The 18,237-nt window shown below is 39.7% G+C and overlaps 1 protein-coding gene across 3 annotated transcripts in view; it reads left to right on the top strand.

Annotated features, from left to right (window-relative positions):
• The window catches only part of ARHGAP24 (Rho GTPase activating protein 24), a 241,989-nt gene that overhangs the window by 30,180 nt on the left and 193,572 nt on the right, over positions 1–18,237 (top strand). The gene's annotated exons all lie outside the window — the stretch shown is intronic.

The raw sequence follows: 18,237 nt of genomic DNA, 5'->3' as shown, positions 1-18,237 counted from the left end.
CCCCTGGCACATCAAATCTGTGTTTGCTTTCCCAGAACACAGGAGAGCTGGCTCCCTGGCAACTGCTATAGTTTCATTAAGATCTGAGTTTTTTATGGGGCAGAACATTTTGTGCCGCCGGTTTTGCTGCCACTTGACGCCCTGGTGACAGGACCGAAAAAACCCTGATCTGTTTGTGTCACATGTCCTGTCCTAAATGGGGATTGCAAGGATTATTTCCTTCCATATGGCAACTGGCTACTAAGAAGCACCTATCAAAAAGGAGCACTGTTGTAAATGTTCCCACTCACCCTCTCAAATGCTCTACCCTCGCAGCTCTCTGGAGGTTCTCTTTAAAGCAGGCAGAGCTGGTGTTGAAATAACACTCAGGCTTTTCCCTGGTCGTTCAAGAGGATTTACTGTAGTCTCCCTCCTAAACAAAGGTCAGACCAAGTGAAATCCACACAAGGATTATTAATGACACCTGCCAGGACAGAGCAGAAGAAAAGAAAAGAGGAGACAAAAGGACACAAAATCTCCTCACATGACCTTGTCAGGGCCATGAATGAAGCAGCTCAGCCTCCTGACACTTCTCTGACCAAATGTAATGTTTTCAGTTATTCCAGCTTTCTGGAAGAGCTGCACGACACAGTGACCATAGAGATGACCTCTGTCTTGATACCCAGAAGGCTCATAAAAAAATATCCACAAATCAGAAGGTACCTCTGTGGACCTAGTGGAAGATGGTTTATAGGACTTTTAGCTGGTGACCTCATCAGGTGAAGAGCTGGAGGACTAGAGGTGCCTGCCACCCACAGTTTGCTGGTCATTCTCTGACCCTTCTTTCCCCTGAAGACTTCCCCTTGAAGACATCAAATGTCATGAGAGCACTCTAAAGCTCAGAGCATTTTTTTGACTGTGATAATGCAAAATTTCTTGACTGCCAATACACGATATGTTGTGTATTGAAAACTGCTGTATACCAGTTCAGGGACTTGTGTTTTGGCTTGGGTTCCAGATCTGTTTGCTTGCAAGTGATACAAATTCTGAGACAAAGAATATGAAATGATGCATAGTGCCCTTCAGGTAGAGATACCTTTTTACTGTAGCTAAGAACAGGTCATAGAAAGGAAGGAGATTTAAGGCTAGGGTATTTCAGGTTACACAAGCAGCTCTAAGTGAATTGTCTTATGCATGTTTGGCAAAAAATTCAAGCATTGCTGCTCCTTTATTAATTACTATCTGAGTTCTATATACCAGTTATGCGTACATTATTTCAAGTGTCAGTTCACAGACAATTTGTTTGCATTCATTCTCATGCTTGCTCTTGTAATTTTCATACAGTTATAGGAACTAACTTGTTTGAACATTCCTGGTTGAGCGTAAAAAAATATTTTCCCATGAGTATCATCTTTTTGGCAAACACTTATGTGAAAAGGAACTGCTGTGGAGACTGTTCTGTGTGCTTGGGAAGATTTTACTTTGAAATCCCTTCATAATGCAGAAAAAAAATAATTCAGTATCAGTCATGACACAGATCTGTGGAAATACAGACTTTACCCAACTGTCTGGCGCATTGATAAGTAGCACTATATTTTCAAAGATTCTTGGCAGTGATGCTGAAGTTAAGGACCATCTTTTTCAACAGTATCTGGGGAAACCTTGTGACATATTTGAGCAACCAGGATATGCTTCTTGGTTTTGTATGGGCCAATTGCATCTTGTTTTGTGATGATGAAGTAACTAGGAAAATTTGATGGTGGTTTCTCAGGATGGAAAGAGTTCTGCCAGGTCCAATTGTTATATGTTAATTTTACTAATGTAGGCACTGTCTTAATGAGACTGTCAGTGTGTGATACTGTGACTGTAGCTGAAATCTGGTGTGCTTTTGGTATTGGTCTGTCAGGTAGTATCATCCTGAGGGAAAGCTGCATTTTGTCTGGGATCCTGAATGCAGTTTCCCCTGCTTTGTTTTCGATCTGAGGTCCGTAGGAGGTCACTGGAGATGACGGCTGGAAACAAATGAAAGTGTGCCAGGACAGAAAGCTGCAGTGCTGTAATCCAGCATCTGTTGCTGTAATGTGTGAATGCCTGGCATTCTGGGAGCTGGGACACAGATTGTTGCTAGCTCATTCCCAAGGTTATTTCGGAAGTGCAGAGAGCAGCTGGCAAGGTCTGGGGCAGGTTTAACTCTCTCGTGGCTTCCAAGTGCACGCTGCATTAAAAGTTAAGTACACATCAAGAAGCAGTTTTTCTCTGCATAAGATTTTTTTTCTTCTGTAACTTATGTTTGACCTCAACACTAAATCCCTTGGTCACCATCTGAATGAATTACATGGTATGAGACATGCAAAACCAGAAAATAGAAAACTGCAATAAGTTTTGATGAGGTTAGGTGATTTTTTTTTTTTTGAAAGGAGGTTTGTTGAGCAGAACTTAGCAAAATAATGAGATGTTTATTGGGAGACAACATTACAGTATAGCCAAACATTAACTGCCCTGGAAACAACCTGTAGGATACAAGGAGAAGAACTTTCATCACTCATCACTGTGCTATCCAACTAGATAACTGAGGATACAGCTTGCCATTCTTCCTACAAAAGGCTTATGCCACAACTGCACGCTCTCTGCTAATAAAATGTAGACTGTAACATCTTTTTCCTTGACATTTGATCTGAACTTTTTAGCTGTTTGGTAAACAGACTTGGTATAATGAAATATTAATAGGCAGGAGAAAGTATCATTCATATGGGAAACAAAGTGCCATTGCTACTTAATATGCTATTAGACCTATTTTTTTCCTCTACAATTCAAATGTGGTTGTGGGATTAGTTGATGAAAAGCTACAATGTGAACTCGTGGAGACAGATGAATAAGTCAAGTGTAATACAAAAATGAATAGTGACAGCATTTTTCATGGTCTCTTAAGACTTTATACTTAGCACCTTTTGAAACTTGAAATTCCATATTTTTGCAGCATGTTTTTACTCAGGGAGAGAAAAATGGATGGGTGTGGTAAGTCGCTAATGGATGCTCACTGTGCTTAACAAAGAAGTTGCTCATGGATGACCCCCCGTGTTGCACTTTCAGATGGCTTGAGATGATCATTATGTCATTAAAAAATCTGAAGAGATGAGAAAATCAAGGTGTCTAGGTGTATACAGAAGCCAAGAGTCATTGCATAAAAGAGGTGAGGTAATCTCTTTGCACTCGTTTACTGGGTGCTTTTTATTAAGTGCTTATTACACAGCGTTTTCTGCCCAGTTTGCTTTGAGGCACAGTTGCAGTGTGCCATCTAATCCACAAAAGGCTGTTCATGCTGTTCATCCTATAATGTTGAATATGAATTTATTTGCAGTGTGATTGATTTTTTTTTGCTGTTATTGTTTTAGCCCTTCGGTAAGCTTCCTGTCTTCTGATAGTATTTGTCTGAAGTGTTGTTTGAGGGAAGGGAATGCATCTTGCCTGGTAATTATTCTACAGTAATCAAAACTGATTTTCTCTGTGGGTGTTGCATAAACATAACGCTGGCCACAGCAGAGCTCAGTTTCCCCATGACCTGGTCCTGTAGGCATTCCTGTATCTGATGGAAGGAAAGCATCCCACTATTCTCCATTTCTCTGGTGTCTCTATTGAGATCTGCGCTGACTGATAAGAAGCATGAGAGCACTGTGATGCTGCAAATACTTTTGCAGTAGAGCTGTTTATTTTTCACCTTTTCTGTCTCTAGAGGAGGAAGTTCCTTTCAGTGCTGCATATAGAAACATCGTATGTTCATTTTATGCCAAGGGCTTGTTCTCTCCTAGGCACTTGTGTTTGACTTGAGACATAAGAGCTGGATCCCCACACGAGGAATAAGTTGAAAGTACAAACCAAAATTTTCAGTCAGCAGAGGATATGTTTTCCAAACCAAACTGAAACATGGTGGTGGTTCTCTGGTGGTGGTTTGTTCACTGCATTTAATTTTTTTTTTTCTGCTTTAGTCTCTATTTCTCCCTGCCCTCCCTGTTCTGAAACCTTACAGTTTGCCCACAAGTGTTTTTCTATGAATAAATCGTAGGTTTTGGAAAAAGAAAAAACACAGTTTCTATTATTTTTAATCCTGCTTCTGCTCTAAGGGAAATACAAGGAAAATACACATTTTCAAAACACATAGTAATTGTCAGCATGTGTTGTCCAGCACCTCCTATAATGAGCAACTCTATTTTGTCCTTTCATTTTTTCTCAGGGAGTCTCAGGTCTACCTTGCCAGACTGAAACCCATTAGGTACATGTGTGATGTGTAAACATTTTGTATGGTTATTCTTCCATAAACTTGGAACTAAAAGAAATGCTGAGGTATTGACAGAAGAAATTCCGGTGTTGACTTAATGCCATGCTCAGTGATACAGAAATGTTTCCAGTGTACTTTCCACGAAATTATGTACTGGATTTCTTTCTGTATGAACATGACAGAAAAGAGGTTTTGTTTGCTAAAGGTCAGATGATATAAAAAAGATGCACTGTTTTGGGGGGATTCTTCTTGCACATGTGCACTTTCACTGGGTCAGATGTGGGTGGCCTGCGTTGATAAAATCAAATATCTGTGTAGGCTGCTTGTGGACTTCTCAGTAAACAGCTCAAGTACTGTGCCTAGAAGTGCCTTAAAACAGTCATGTAATATTTCTGGCTCAGTATACTACAAAATCTTTGGTAGTTTCTTTACAATAATCTGTTTGGCCTAACCATACTGTTAGATCTCTGTAGCATTATTGGAAGAAAATCCCTCTGATAACACTGAAAGTATTTTATTCTCTCTTTATCAACTCTTCCCTTCATCTTGTGCATCAAAACCTTTAAAGGTCTATCATGGGCCAGATTATCAGCACATTAATGCAGTGTGCTCCTTCATAACAGCTTTCATGTTATTTGCTTCACTTACATTTTTTTACTCTCCCTGTTCCCTGCATGTACACAGGATGTTGTAAACAACAGGCACCTCTATTTTCAGGCACTGAAAAGTTTCACAGTTTACACATCTTTTTTTTCATGATTGATGTGATGATAGCTTGATAGTTTCAGGATAGGTCAAAATACAGGTAACTTGGTAAGCACCTTTTTTTGTGAGGGAGGAAACTATAAAGATGGTGTTTCAAGAAACTGAGAACACCTGGAATTGTTTTTATATGTATTGGGCATGTCTCTTCTATTTTTTGTTTTGGCTTCATGGGTTGTTCTTTATTTGGAGGGGTTTTGTGGTTTTAGTTGTCGGTTGTCTGATTTCAGGCACATGGATTTCATAAAACAGGCCAAAATTTGACTTTGAGCTCTGTATTTAACAAGCTGCTCCTCCACAGTGATATTAACACACTGGTGATGAAAGAAAGCATAAATTTTCCTTCCCGGTATATCAGCCCAGTATGGTGGGCTCCCAAGCAAAATATTTAAAAAATTAACTCAACAGCTCAACTATGTTTTCTCCCTATCTACAGTTGAGATGTTGATTATCAAATTTGACCACAAAGCTGAACTAAAATATTCATATATAGTCAATGAAGAATCATCTTGTTGGGTCTTTCACTGCATGCTTCCTTGCCACGACTTTTTTGGGAATATTCTGTCTGGCACAGTGGTAGAAGCAAGAAGTTGGGACTGGAAACTAAGTCTGGTATTCCAGTAGTGTGAACCATGTGACAGAAGAAAACAGGCACACTTCGTGTCTATTTAGTGGCACCAGCTGGAATTTGCTTTAAACTGATCCTGAGTGGATTTAGGCACACTGATCTTAACTGAAGATCAAAACTGCCTATGTCACACAATGGTAAAGCTGGAACAATTTATCTGGGTTCTTGTTTGTTTTGTCAGCATGGTGTTTGCAGCTGTTCTTGTTTTTCTTTATTTCATAATAGAGCTCATATTCAGCTGTAACAAACTTGATCCAGTGTGGTTGCTGTCTTTCAGTAATTTTTCCACTCACACCCATTCTTAGGCTGCCTCAGAAGCCTGGGTTAAGTGGAGCTTGGCTGCAAGGAAGGTGCTGTGAGCTTGAACAGGCAGGGGGAGCCTCCAAGAGGCAGGTGGAAAACAAAATATGAGTTTTAAGAAGTTCACAGAAGGCAAAAGTTTGGGCTGAGCCAGTGTAAAGCTGCGTCTGGGTCAGGGTGACATCACAAGTTCTGGACGCATTTTAGCTTGTAATTTAATGAAAGCACACAGAGGAAAAGGAATTTTTTTTAAAAATCTTTGTATTAATAAAATAAAGTGTTTTGGAAGATGTACCCTGGAGGTAGCAGCCACCAAGAATTAAAAATTTAAAAACAAAACAAACAAAACCTCAAATCATTTTACCAGTACTTTTAGAATAAAAGCAATGAAACAAACCCACACCCCATTCTCTTTGATGCAAAGAGCCTTAGGTATGACATGGCCTAGTGTCATCCATGGAAATAAAGAGGAAGTGTACCTGTTTTCATCATTTGGGAAAGGGTGTTTATCAACAATGATTTTTCAGATTTCTTGTTCATCAAACACTGAGGCAGGAGCCAGGATGAAAATCTAACTTAGTGGTTAAAGCAACAATAGCCCTCCCCATAGCTCTAATAATAAGGTTATTTTCTGATTTAAAAGAACAGCATGTTGAAGTATTAAATTTTCCAGATGAAGAAAAGACTTTAAAATAAATGAAATTAACTTACAAGCTTCTCATTTATAGTACCAATGGATGCAAAGCTTTAGAATAATGTCTTGTTCTGAAGCTTAGAATTAGAGTATCAGTTTTATTGTGGGAAACTGTTTCTGTACAAAATTGAAAAGACAAATTCCTTACTGGTTTTGTCATCTATTTATTTTTCCTGTTATGATTCAGACAAATCAAAGGTTAAAAATTCAGCATTTCATACTGGACAATCTGTGACTCATCTCAATTAAAAAAAAATTCATGCATTCAATGATAAATAGCACTCTGGACTGCCTTTGTTACACAGAAGTTGTAAGAATTTCTAGTTCTTTTCATGCACACACATGAAAATTTATCAGCTGCTATTTACTGTGCTTTGCTTCCAGGGCTTACTGCCCTTCCTGTGTGTGCCAAGCAAGAGGACTCAGATTAACTTTTCCCACCAAAAAAAAAAAAGGAATTGTGGGGTGGTAAGGTCAGCTGAACTGCTTGGAAGGAGTGTCATCAGTCTTTTACTAAGTAAATGTGCCTTCAAACTTTATTGCCTTCACAAAGAGCTCCATAGGAAATGTACAGCATCAATTAATGGTATTTAGCAAATATTGCCCTCTGAAGAAGTTTCCTGATTTATTTTCCTCTGCAATCAGTTCCTCCATTGTACTTTTTAGTAGCACATCTGATTGCTTCAAATGAAACAGTAATCATGTTTTCTTCCATTTACTATGCAGAGTTGATAGTATTTTATGAGAGTATGACTTATCATTTCCCTGTCTCTTTATTTATGTGTATGTGCTACAATAAGAAAACCCAACAAAAATGATATATACTAAATTTAAATAAATTTTATGTGGTGGATTCCCTGGCATGCAAACTTCTGTGTAATGGAAATAGAGTTAAATATTTTCTTTAGTAACGGACATCTGTGTAGTTGCATGTGTTTTGTAAGCAAACCTATTCAATTCCACTGATGTAGAGATTATACTATTGCAGCAGAATTCTCCAGTGTTAAACATTGCTGGCATCTAGCCTGTAGAGGTCTAAGTGGTATTTCTGATCCCATTTTTTTTTTTTAGCACAAAATAACGTACAATTTTAAAATCTAAAAATGCTCAATTAGGACACAAAATACCAGTTTTCATTCCAAAAGGATTTACACCTCTGAGCTGTTTTGGTAATTTCTTGTATTCCATTTGTAAAGGTAAAATGACTACATTAAAATTCAAATGAAAAAAACCTTGATAACTTTCTGTTGTGCGGAGTGACTCCAGTAATTGGAAAGCAGAAAATAAACATTCTACCTAATTTGTATGAGTCCAACAACGCATCTTAACTGTTTAAAACTCAGCGTCACTGGATGACAGTGATGTATATTTGCAAAGTCTGCCTCCCTATTAGAAATAATGCAGTAGTGCTCTTCATGTCCTTTCTAAGTTGTTTCAGAAACTGAGAAGACTCTGGGATCACAGTACAACTCAGGTTGCAGATTGGTATCTAGTCTAACTGTGGTTCAAATATTTCCCTGGATTAGGTGGAGCATGAATATTGTCCCATATTGGCATACCCAGAGAATGTTCCTGAGCTGTGTGCTCCAGTACCTGAGGGCTGCTGGGTCAGGAGGTGCAGGAGAAGTTTTTCAGGAGTAGAAATGCATGTTCTGGACCTGTTGCCAGCTTTGTCACCCTTTGTCTTCTGCAAGTCTGCTCTTTCTGTTCTTATACCTGGAGAGTATGAGTCTGTGCTCAGCTGGATGTCTGATTTGGTACTCACACCTGAAAGTCAATTTTTGTGTAAGGGTTTAACTGAGAAAAGGGTTGAGGAGAGGCTGCTTGAGTTTATGCACTATTTAGGTCAGCTGTCCCACATTTGGGAGCACAAGCACCAGCCAAGGGGAGTCTGTTGTGTGTAGTCTTTTTTTTGCTACCTTCCCACTCTGATAAACTGTGATAGCTCTGACTGAGCTCTTGCATCTTGCTCATATGCCTCCATAGTTAGGCTCAGTCAAGACTGCCCTTTCTAAAACAGTTCATGATTTAAGCTCCAGATACTGCAGTAAAAAGAAAAACAACTGAAACAAGCGAGTGATGGATCCTGAGATGAGATCATTGAGCAAGATAATGAACAACTCCTTTCAGAGATGAAATACTACTGTAATTCCAGCAGTATTCTGGCTATCAGAGTTGAGTTACTATTGCCTTGGAGGTTTTGTAATCAGCCTGCTGGAGTGCAGCCTCCTGTCTGCTAGAACAGCCAGTTAAGTGGCTGTCTTGTTGCAGTTGTGCTCCTTTATCAGACAACTGCCTTCACTGTAGGCAGAGACCTGGGGGCAATGTTCTGTGAGGGGATAAACAGAGAGAAGACCAGTAACTCTGGAAGGGTGAAAAAGACTCTCTTGAGTCTGGCTGAGTGTTGTTGCCTGTCTCTGGACCTGCCCTGGAACCTCAGTTTTCCTTCCTGAATGGAGGGGTCCAGAACTGGACACAGCCCTCAGGTGTGGCCTCACCAACGCCCAGTACAGGGGGACAATCCCTGCCCTGGTCCTGCTGGCCACACTGTTTCTGAGATAGGCCAGGGTGCTGTTGGGTACCTGGGCACAGCTGGTTCATGTTTAGCTGCTGTCAACCAGCATCCCCAGCTCCTTTTCCACTGGACCATTTCCCAGCCACTCATCCCTCAAACTGTGGTGCTGCCTGGAGTTGTTGTGACCTAGCTGCAACCTGGCACTCGGTCTTGTTGTAACCTCATTCTGTTGCCCTCAGCCCACTGATCCAGCCTGTCCAGATCCCTCTGCAAAGCCTTCCTACCCTGCAGCAGATTAACATTCCCACCCAACTTGGTGTCATCTGCAAATTTGCTAATGGTAGACTCAATCCTCTCATCCAGATCATCATTAAAGGTATTAAACAGGACAAGAAACGCTGGACACCTCTCTGGTCTTGTGCAATCTCTTGAAACTGCAGGTTCATCTGTGAAAATCTGTGCTTGAAATGCTCAATTTTGTCACCTAAAGAGCCAGTGCTTTACATGCCTTATGTTTTGTGCTCGAACTTTGGCCCTGAGGGATGCTGTAACTGCAGCCCTCAGTAATTCTAAAGTAGCAACTATTTTCTGTGTATGTGGTGAAGTAAGACTGAAAAGGTCAGACTTCTAATCTAGACAAGGTTGAGGAAAAAGTTATTCTCAAATTGTTCAAACTAGTGAAGCTGCTGCTTTTTGTCTGTATGCTTTGGATGAAGGACAAACAGTAGTTGGTGGGGCCAGACCAGGCCTATAATAGTCATGAAATATCTCAGGTTGGAAGGGTCCCATATGGATCATCAAGTCCAATTCCCTGCTCCTTGCAAGGACTGTTTAAAATGAAACCATATGACTAAGGGCATCATCCAGACACTCCCTGAACTCTGTCAGGCTTGGTGCCATGACCACTTCTCTGGGGAGCCTTTTCCCCTGACCACTCACTTTCTCACTCGGCTACTCTCTCAGAATCTTTTCCTGATGTCCAGTCTGAACTCCCAGGAGGCAAGCTCAGCCAATATTTGAGCAAAACTACTGTTAAGATGTACATTTGACCTAATTTAAAACACCCCTGTGGGTAGGAGACATACCTGCTGGGTCTCAGGAATTTGTCTAGCTATACTTGTTTGTGTCCGTCTTGTCTTCCCCAAGTATTGCCAGTTGCTGTATTTTCTTTAAAACCAAGTTTATTGGTAAATATTTCCTCTCTGAAACAGTTTAGGGATGACTGGGTGTTGCTGAGTTTTTCTTCTCAGTGCGCCTTACCAAATGTTTCAGCTCTATGTCATTTCCACTGTATTCTACTGTTAATGTAGTTCTTGTGCAAGATGGTATTTTTTTCACCAGTAATTTGCTGACCCTTTTTCCAGTATCTCCTAATTTTTCTCATGGACCGTACTTCAGAGACCGCAGGAAATTCCTAATTATGATTAGACATAGCATTGAGTAGTTCCTTAGAAGCTTCCAGGGTCAGCTCAGATGATTTTTTACCATGCTCTGAAACATTTTTTACATTTTCAGGCTTCAACTTTTCAGCCAGTTGCTTATGCTCACTTATTAATTAAATACAGATTTAAACTAAAGATTAGCATGAATGCAAGAACACTGATGACTTCAGTAATAGGGATGAGACAAGTAATTTTGAAGACAAAATGAAGTGAACAGTTCAGGTATCCATGATGCAGGTCTACCTAAAGCCATTTGTTTGTGTCAACACCAGTCTTAGTGAGGAAGTTTGTAAAGGATAAATCAGAAGAAAACAATTCAACATACTTTAGTGAATTCTAATATCTGGGTTTTACTACATCTTTTAAGAACTGTGGATGATCTGACCTCCAGCTTGCTGAGGCACAAAGGTTCTACTATTCATTACTGAGGAAAACGAATGTCAGTGTGTTGCTGTGAGCTAGCGAGGCTTTCAGAAGTAATGTTTGAACTGTAGGTTCTTTTAAAAAGATTTGGTTTACCCTTCTCATTCTTTAAAGCTGAGGTAGACCTTTACCTCTTTGGAGACAATGATATGAAGCAGATTCAGGCTGTGGCTCTGATGTTGGTGTTTTCTCAGTTTTCTTACAGTGAAAATTGCAGTAGAGATAATACTCAGTATGGATAAAAAGAGAATTTCCAAAATTTTTCACAGATGATTATTGAATGCTGCTTTTGCAGAGCACAGCTTAAGATGTGTTTTGTAGTCCTGCTCTCTTTGTGTGAGTCTCCTGGTCTGTCTGACCCTTCTGAAGCTACTCAGCTCAAAATGGCCAGTGGATGGATTCTGTTGGTAAAGTCAAGCAGGTGAACGTCACTATTGCATTTGAATGTGGGCCAGCAGCTCAGCTGAACTACCAGGTATCCATATTAGCCCTTAGAAGTAGAGCTCTGGAGGTGCTGTGAGTGATGGTGCTGATGGAGGGAGGCTTTTGTGCTATAGAAGAAGTGTATCGTAAAAATTACATGTGACAGCCAGTAGGGAAACTCAGTTAATGCAGAGGCCCCATGCAAGGCTGAGTAATGCTGAATAACACTGGTGAAATATTGCTGCTGATACAAACAAGAGGACTGGAGGCTGATCTTGCAGATACTTGTCTGTTTATTCTTTTTGATACAAAGAAGTAATTTATCAACAGGAGTAGCTTCAAATGTAGCTAGGAGAGCTCTGCAACAAATGGCCCAGTCTGTGTGTTGATGTGAATGTGTGGATGGAGTTAAGTCTAATTAGCAAACACACAGTGTAGTGTGTTAGTGTGATTATTGCCTGTAAGGGAAACCAAGGCCACTGAATGGGGCTTTTCCACCATCTGCAAGGTGGGGACATAACTTGAGCTATTGTTTTGTTAATACCTGTGAAAGCTAAGACAGAGAACACAGCAAATGAAAAAGATTTTGCGGTAATCTTGCCAATGTTGTCTGTTCCTTGGACAATGGTAAAGAAGGAATGTTTACTTTTTTTTTTGGTAAGAGACTTTGGGCTGGGAAAAAAATTAGCTGTAATTTTCCATTAAACTTTGCTTGAAGTTGGAAGAGGAAAGAAAATAGAGAGTCCTAACATCAAGGAATGCCCAGATTGCATCATGCAGACTGCAAAGTTCTTAGGTTATTTTAGGTTATAAAGGGTTATTAAAGCTACATAAAATCATGTTCTAGGTAAATCCCCTAAAATCAGCTATTGGAACAGGCTTACTCCTATGTTCCCACTGATAAGGCAATTTTCATTGTAGGAATCCGTACTAATTAATGGTGAAAGGTACTCTGCTTTTAGAGGAGCTTAAATGTGGTAGAGATCCCTTACATAAGAACTCCAGATAAGATGATCATGATGGATCTAGAAACATGGAAATTAAGAATAGGTGGAAACACTTTCAATGGATGTTTGAAATATTAGGTAAGGGGGGGAAAAAAAGTGGGGAGGAGTGTCTGTGAAAGAAAGATTTTCTGCATTTAAGAAATTACTATTTGTATGTCACTCTGAGTATTGGATTTTCATCCTCGCTAAGGCCAACATTTAAATTGCTGTGAATGCTATCAGAAATATGAATTTTTGGCTCCTCGGTGAAAAGCTGTGTCATACGTTCTTCCTGGCCACAACAGCCATACTTTGGTGCTTGGTAGAGCAGAGCTTGTGTACTGTTCCAGTTGCACGGCATCCCTGGACTCCAAGATCCTGTTTTCATCTTCTTCAAGCAGCACTGGATGTTCAGAGTGAACAGGATGAAGAACTCGTCATTGAGTGAATGGACAACCAAATTATGTCCAGAACATAATTACATTGCTATAACATATGCTTTTATTTTAAGAAAGAGCCTTTTACACTTGCTGCTCTTGTCATGACACAGACAGGAGAGAACTTTATCTGAAAGTCTGCATGACGCACTGAATTGTTTAATCCATTTTAGAGTAAGGGCAGAACTGCTGTGCAGAGCAGTGTTTTAGCATGTGGCGCAGAATGTCTTTACAGTTTCTGCTGTAAGCATTTTGCTTGTTAGTACATTGTCCCAGGGTGGCTAAGAGAGCAATATACCTGTCTAGGAAATAACTGTTTCCTATTTCCCAAAGCCCAAAAGCAGAAAAATGAAGTTTTTACCGAAGAATCATGACTGCATTTGTACTGGCTTTTAAAGTTAACTTTTCTGTGTCTGTAGCAAAAGAATACACTGGCTGTGTTGAGAGGGTGGCTATAGCATTCAGGAGGAATGCTGAGCTGTTAGGTTGTATAAATGAGTAATGTCTTGCAACAGTTGGCCTTGACAGCCTTACACTTTCTTAAGCGGATTTACAATCATCTAATATTTGCACACCTCCTTTCAACACTTAAAGCATCAGCTTGTCTTTAGTCACTGTAAATCTAGGGCTATTCTTTCAGGAGGAAGTTCCCCCCCAAGTGATTTCAATGACCTGAAATGCTAAGAGAGATGGCTGCACCTTCAATGAGAGGGATATTTCTTTTTACATCACTAGCTCTGTCATAAGAGAAGGTTTGCATTGTTACTTGGCCAACAAGGATGTCATAATAGCAATTTCCAGATAGAAAAGAGCTGAATGCCAAAGCTGAGCTTTAATTAAGTGTGCTACATCTAGCTTAGCTCCTCTAACAGACTTAGATCAAGAAATACCAAATAAGTAAAGGGATAAAGTAGAGCAATTACTAGGAGTTATAACAAAGAACTAAGTCTGGTTTCTTTTAATCATGAAATGTTTTCCTTTTTTTGTGCATGGACTTGAACATTACAGACCTTGTGGCTCAGTTCACTCAGCTGAAGAAAAAAAAAATTGTTGTAATGCTTCTGAAGAAGTGAAAAATAGTTGACAGAAACCTTAAAGGACCTTTTAATTTTTTTTGGATGTTGCCACAGAGGAAAATATGGTATGATGATGGGTATAGATGAATTTTTGAAAGGTTAGCACTTAGATGGTTGCTGCAAGGCTAATTACAGTTGCTGCAAAGAAGTCCGAAAATTTGTTATGGTCCTGTGACAATGCAAGTTGTGGTAATTTGTTACCAGAACTCTCTCATGCTGTAGTTTTCACATTCACTCCTTCATAGTGCAGGTTAAAATTACAAAAAAAAAAGTCAAACAAAAAAACTCCAAATGAATATCAGTTGTAGCTAAAAGTATCATTGAAATGCTACAATTCACAAGATTTTAGAGACCATGAAGAAACACCATGATTTGATTCAGACATTTCCAGACTCTGGTCAGTGGCCTGTTTCCAATCTTTCCTCTTTTGTTATCCAAATTTTAATTTCATGCTTTGTAAAGTTGCTGTGAGATGCTAATTATTACCTCATGGTCAGCTTTGGACCAGCTCCGATAGTGCTGCGGTCCCAGTGGTTTGCAGGAGCATAAAACACACTCTAGTGCTTTTTTCCATCAAACTAAGTTCTTGCAAGGAACACATCTTCATGCTAGTGCTCCCTTTGTATTACTGCATTCTAAGCAAAAAATTCCCAAAGGAAAGCCACACTTCAAAGAAGCTGAGCAAGGAGAGATGAAACACAGATGCTGTTGTAGGGCAAGATTCCATTTGAAAAAAGAGGGAGAACACCACCATCAAGAGAAGTTCAGCAGCATGGGTTCAGCCTTTCTCTTATTTTTCCATTCTCCTGGTAGTGAAATAATTGCAGTAGCTATTTGAATATGTACCAGTTCTTTCTATCATGTCCCGAGGAAATTGAAGAAGAGTAAGAAACACAGAGGCATAGTCCAGAGGAAAATGAACAATGGAATAGCACAGAGGGAAGTCACTGTGTACTTAATTTCACTCTGCTGCAAACTGTTGAGGGCTTTATAGTTTGACGACAATGACAGAACTGTCATCAGTCCCCACTGTCAAACCTTACACTTGTGCTTTAACTAGTTCTCCACTGGCAACATAAACAGGAGGTTGTGATCAAGTAACGTTTTATGTCTTGTGACAAAGCTGAGGTGCACAGAACACTCTGCAATTGCACAAAGAACCGTGAAAATATAAAGAAAAGGATCCCAGATGAAAAGGAGGATGTGTTTTTATTTGCTTAGGAGTTAATTGTAGTTTTTTACTTTTTTTGACTTGTGTGTGGCTAAATTTAAATGCCCTTACACACCAGTAATTTGGTCAATTTATGGATCTGAAAAACCTAGTTATGTGTGGAGCTTGGTGCAGCATGTTTCTAGAGACAGAAAGAGAAACTCTAGTGTGAGGTTTTTTAGCACCTCGGGCTGTAATTGTCACCGGTGTGTGTTCTCATTTAATGAGGCATTCAGTACTTTATCACAGAAATGGGAGACCTGTGCACAGTTAGTACCACTGAAATAATTGTCAAACGTGTTCATGCTTGGCAGCTGAATGTTAACTAGTGGTGACCTGTCTTGATGAAGCAAACAGCTGGCTTTGCTTGACATGCTGGAAAAGAATATATTTTATTTTTGTTACAGGTTCAGGAATATCAATTAAGTGTCAGAAATGTGCTTGAGGCCATGAAATGGCCACTTTGATCCAGGATTCCTTGTTGTTTGGACTTGTTCAAGTGGTGAAGTTTGGAATGGCCTCTTGTGGGGGTAGCCTGAATAGAAGTAACTGTATTTTAGACAACAATGATTGTTTTCATCAATACACCTGATCATCGAAGCATAGGTTTTCACATCGAGGCATTTCAGTGCTCTTGTCCTTTTTGCTTGACCACTGGATTTATTTCACAAGGCAGGAAAGGTAAAATACTTACAGAAGTGATGTTACACAGTGGAGGAGTGCGTTGAGTGAAAAAAGGAAGGAACCAACTTCCCTGAACATCTCAGATTGGCCTGGGAGTCTTGGGTTTGGTGAAAGGAGGTGAGAAGAACTGGGAAATTTTGAGTCTTAGAAAAAATGGCGTGTGATTAAGATTTTGAGAGACTGTAGTGCGTAAGTTGTATCAGTGACTTACTTGATTTCCTGGGATTGCTGCTTTAATGCAGCAAATTTGTAATTTCAGGAAAGAAAAATGGGATCTACAGAGAAAAGACTGAAGAGAGATGTGAAAGAAAAAACCCAAACATTGAAAGGGTCTGGGTGACATTGTAAACCACCAGACCATGACTGAGTGCTTTATCATGTCACTAAAAACTCCCCCTTTCTAGTTTAGTTTATATGCTTCATCGAAATTGAAAATCTGGCCTTGAAATACATTATGAAATCTCTCAGGATTTATTGTCTGATATTACAGTAATGTTTTTTCCCTGGGCATAACAAACACCTCTGAAAAACTCCAACCCGTCAACTGCCTCAAACCACTGGAGTCTTTCCATCCTGTTCTTGTCAGTGAAATAAAAATCTTTTTATTTGACAGGAAAGCTGCTAAATAAAAGGACCCAAAGCAAATCAATCCTTCCTAAAAATTCTGGAAACAAAATGGAATTGGATATTGAATTGTGGCCTCCTGCCCATATTAGGAAATCAATTACAGCTTTCCAGAAGCCAATCTATTTAAAAGTCAGTTAAATTGTTTACTTTTCTATCCAGGTCATCTTTCCTGTCCATTGCATTCTGTCACAGTTATCACTGGTTGCATCTCACCCCATGCTCATAACAAAATGTGTCATACATCATCTCATACACAAAATGTTTCGATTTTCCATTAAAAGTGAATAGCCAATATAAAATAAATGATTGCTTTCAGCCTGCAAAGAATATAAACAATGATTATTTGACAATAATATTCACAAAAGCAACCCACAGATTCCTGATTTTTCAGCCTGGACCATCAAGGAGCACCCACAAAATACTTGTAAAATGAGACTATGGTCTAAAAGTCTGTAACAGTATATTGCAAGGCAAAGACCTGGTGAGTTTGCCTTATGATATGGCAGAGTTTTCCTGTGGACTGCTCCTGGTAACGTGAATGCTAATGGCTGTCTTTTCAACTTTGAGTGACAAAGGTAAAGCAAGGACAAAAAGCGCTTTCCTCACTCTGCGAAAAAAAGATTTTCATGCTCTGTAATGTCACTGTAGTTTGGTTTGATTTCTCTTCCTCAGGAAATGTCCAACTGATTCATGTAATTACATTTTACTAAAATCAACTGTGGTTCACTTGTATTAGATCTCTGCTTTGCTACTTCATCATATGAAGCCAAAGCTTATCATTCACCCTCTGAGTTATTCTCTTTACCAGTCCTGCATTTCTTATCCTGATGATGACACACGTTCAGTGTAATTAATAGAAACATTTCCTGGTACAGAGCAAGGTCTGCAGGTGGTGTGCAAGAGCATTTAACCTTTGAGTTCACTGGAGACAGGGTGATGGATAAAGTGATTTAAAATATTTGTAAAGTAGTATTAAAGCAGCAACATTCTGGCAGGAGACACTGGGCCTATCTAGCAGTACGTATCTGACTGAGCAGTAGTACAATGATTCTGCTTTCTCCTCTAAACCCTGATCTGTATTGTGGATATCCATTTCCTCTTTGGGAGCCCTTTCCTATGACCCTTTGACCAGTATCATTTTAATAATCAGGGTGTTTCTGCAGGTAGATGCCCACAGATAGGTCAGTGAAGTGCTAGTGTATTTTAGTAGCGTTTTTTTGGCCCTCCTGCAGCAAATAGCTGGTTCACAGGCTTTAGTTTAGGTACTGAGTCCACTGCTGATTTGCTCTTTTGAGACTGTTTGCCCCACAAAGGGGGACCAATACTGTGTTACTTATTACTTCCCCTTTCCAGGCCATCTACACACCACCAAATATGGAAAAAAATGAGTTGTCTCTGATTTTTACGGTCTGGGTAAAAGCTGGCAAGGCATTATTTACTTGTGCTTTGTACAGTTACTTGAAGATGTGTTTCCTGATCCATCAAGATGGGATTCACAGTCCAAATTCCTTTTTACTTTGCTTCCAGTGCAATGAGTGGGTGACTTCATCCTGTTTCCCTGCAGCAGAAAATATAGAAAATAAAATCCTGTGCCAGAATCTTTGAGAACGAAGCCTGGGTATCCTACAGTCATGTTATGCATATAAGGTTTTTCTTGCTTCCTAATGGAAGCACAACATGATGGGCATTGTAGCAACAGAGAGTCATTGTCCTGGAGAGCTTAAGTTGAAACAGATGTGTTAGAAGTGGGGGAGGAAGAAGAAAGACACAGAATAGCA

This window comes from Chamaea fasciata, unplaced genomic scaffold (assembly GCF_029207755.1).
Source record: "Chamaea fasciata isolate MVZ Bird 193981 ecotype frontalis unplaced genomic scaffold, bChaFas1.0.hap1 SCAF_6, whole genome shotgun sequence".
NCBI classification, from domain to species: domain Eukaryota; kingdom Metazoa; phylum Chordata; class Aves; order Passeriformes; family Sylviidae; genus Chamaea; species Chamaea fasciata.
The sequence above is the reverse complement of the archived record's forward strand: the minus strand, read 5'-3'. Positions and strand labels throughout refer to the sequence as shown.